This window comes from Pteropus alecto, unplaced genomic scaffold (genome assembly GCF_000325575.1).
Source record: "Pteropus alecto unplaced genomic scaffold, ASM32557v1 scaffold196, whole genome shotgun sequence".
In the NCBI taxonomy this organism is placed as follows: domain Eukaryota; kingdom Metazoa; phylum Chordata; class Mammalia; order Chiroptera; family Pteropodidae; genus Pteropus; species Pteropus alecto.
In genome coordinates this window covers 3,074,179-3,077,782 of record NW_006439717.1, presented here as the reverse complement: position 1 = coordinate 3,077,782, position 3,604 = coordinate 3,074,179, and positions in this window count along the sequence as shown.

Genomic DNA, 3,604 nt, shown 5'->3' with positions numbered 1-3,604 from the left:
GATAACAACAGCAGATAACAACAAACTATTCTAAATTTTATGTAGAAGAACAAGAGGCCAAAAATAATTAAGATAATTTCTGAAGAAGAATAAGGTGCACATTTTTACTTTAACAGATACTAATACTTATTATGAAGCAATAGTGATCAAGGCATGATAGTAATGGCAAAGGCTTAGACGTATATCTGATGGGTCAGAATGCAATGTTTAGAAACAGATCTACATATATATGAAAACTTGATATATATGAGAGGTTACATGGGGAAAAGTTCAGTGATTCAGTAATGGAATGCAGTACAACAGGAAAAAGTAAAATTAGATCCCTATATCACACTGTATACAAGAATCAATTATAGATCAATTAAAGACCTAAATGTGAAAAGTGCAATTTTTAAACATCTAAAAGAAAATGTTTTATGACCTTAGGATAGGTAGGGATTTCTAACACAATGTCCGAAAAACAAAGAAAACCATGGATAAATAAACTTGACTGTGTTAAAATTAGAAACTTCTGTAATTAAGAGATATAAACATGAAAGACAAATGGGCAAGTAAGAATTTTTTAAACAAAAAATTCATGCATAGACTATATAAAGAATCCCTATAATCAATAAGAAAAAGATAATCCAGTAGAAAAATGGGTAACAGATATGAACAGGCAGAGCACAGAAAAGAAAACCAAAATGGCAAGTATTTATGAGAACACAGTGATCAGGGCAATGCAAAAATAAAACTGTTAGAAGATTGAATTATACATCCACCAGAGACCAAGTATTGGTGAGGATGCAGAACAAAGAGAAATCTTATGTTTTGCTTATGAGAGAATTTCACTGGCACTACCACTTGGGAAACAATTTGACAAAATCTAGTACAGTTGAGGATGAACCTACCATACTACCTGCACCTCCCAAACCATCCTATAGGTCTGTCAACTCCAGTGTAACTTTGGAGACCTCAGATTAGCCTTTACATCTTTGAGATTCTACCATGAATAGAAATAATGTGTTCATTAACTGATGCATTGAATACACTCCGTAAATGTATTTCCTACATAATTCACGGTGGTATAAATACTAAGTTCTCATTGCATATTTAAAGTGAATCTATCTAATGTGTAAAATGAGATGCACCAGTACATTATAGGTAGCATAAAATAATAGTTGCTACTGTATCCTTACAAGTCTATTGGCAAAGAAAAATGAGTCCTGATGCCCTGAAAAGATAAAATGTCTTTTTTAAGCATATGAATAGTAAAAAACATATTCCACTGGTTTATGAAGAAATGGATGTTCTTTTAAAATAGTAAATATTCATATGCATCAAACCAATCCTTTTATAACTATATTCCTAAGATCATAAAACATGGCAGCTCTTCCCATAGCTGGAAGAATGTGTGGTTACCCTGGCAACAACATCTTAGTTCCTGCTTCTAAGTACCACCTGGAGATTTAAGTCTAACAGCTGTGCAGCATCTACATTTCCATTGAGGAAATAAAATGCATTCATGCATCATCTCATGGAGGATTTAAGAAGAAACGAGCTTGCAAGTTTGGATAAGGAGGGAAAGAAATAGCACTACATACTAGCAGAACCAGTTGAGGTTTAAAAGCCCTAACTGCAGTATTGGAAGCATGCCCAAAGAAGCCAAGGCATAGCATTAGGGCTTTCAGATCTCAAGGAAGATTTTTCATCAGAGTTGTAACATTCATATAGGCCCAGTAGCCTAAGAACGTTTTCTTATCCCTTACTAAAAATGTATGCTTTTAAGTGGAACTGGCATTCTCCATCCTAACAGACATTTAAACAAAATGGTCATACACTCATCACCGTGAGAAGTAAAGAAATATGAAAAAAACAATGCCCTAGTTTCATGCTTGTTTCTCAGTACTCCTAATTATACCCAAAGTATTGGGACCTTCCTGAGATCTACTCATATTTAAAAAGCCAAATCCTGTAGTAATTTCCAATAGAATTAATTTTATGGGAACTTCTAAATTAGGTAGTTGAGTACTAGAGGAAGAATAACATTGCTAGGCTGCAGGGGCACAGTGGGGTAGGGAATAATTTCCCATCCTCTCCAAAGAAAAAAACAACAAAGAATTTAAGATATATATTTAATTTTTTCTTTCACTTTTCCCCTGATTATTATGATTCTATACATATATTATAGAAAATTTAGAAATAGAAAAAGTTTTATAGAAGCAAAAAAAAAACATCACTGATGATCCTAACATTGTTAATATATTAGAAAGCTTTTATCTTGTTTATGCGTTTTTCACCTTTGTGCTGCATTTTAGAAGAGCTGCTCAAGTTATCCATCCATACTACAATTGATTTTCTGCAGTATCAGTTGTGGTCATTATTGCTTCAAAAGACTACTTTAATTCTGATATGGCATTTTGAGTTCTCATTCCAGTGAGAACTCCTTTATCTTAGTCTAGTCATTCTTGAATTTCCTTCCTATTTCATAGAGATCATGTTTTCACATACCTCTGTTAGGATACCAAACAGGACATCAAAAATTTTTTTGGTACTGTAGAATCTTCTTAAAGGCATCAGGTTACTTTTGTCCTGCCTCAGCCTTGGACAGGGAGAGATCTACCCAGCTCAATATAAATAGGGTATGCAGAGGTCCCTAGCACTGTCCACTTGTGTTCTGAGAGCTCTCCCTCTCTGAACTAAACACTGAGGGCTGGTTATGTGCACAGCCTCTGTCCAATTTCCAGAACTTAGAATTCCTTCGATCAAGCACTCCACAAGTACCAACATCCCTACTACATTCAGATGCTGTTGTTGGTGCTGAAGATAGGGCAGTGAACAAACAAGTTTATAGAAAATAAGTAAACCTGTAATCGTATAATATAAATTATAATGTTAAGCTTCTGGTAAGGGAGATCAGAGGTTAGGGAGGCAGTTATTTTACCTCAGGTGCTGGAGGAAGACCTGCATATTGTAAGGTAATATTTGAGCTGACGGAATTGAGGGACTGAGTTCTCTAGTTATCTCGATGAAGAGCACTCTTTGAAGGAGAATCAAAGATGGCCTTTTAAACCATTCTAAGGCTTTTGGCTTCTATTTTGAGTGGGATGGAATGCTGTTCTAGGATTCTAAGCAGAATGCAATCCTAGAAACCAAGTGAATCAAGTGTTTTAAGAAAGAGGGAGTGATCGAGTGTGTCAGGGTCAGTAAGAGGAGGGCTGAGAACTGGCTGTTGGGTGTAGCAGCATGGAGATCATTGGTGACTTTGACAGGAACTATTTCGATGAAACCACAAAGGCGAAAGCAGTTTGGAATGGATTCCAGAAGGAAAGAGAGAATCTGGACAGGAGGTAGACTATAGGCTACTCTTTCGGGTTTTACTCTTAAAAGGAAAAGAAACTGGGGTGGTAGCTAGAGGAGGGTATGGGACCAAGAAATTTATAAAAATTTTAAATGGGAGAAATTATTACAGCACATTTGTTTGTTAGCATGACCCAGTAGAGAATAAAAGTGATGCAAGAGGGTAATTACTGGAGCAATATTTTGTAGTAGGTGAGAGAGGATGAGCTCTGGGGCATGAGTGGCAGGGGTGTGCATGTTCAGTCATGGCTACAGGGGGGAGGCT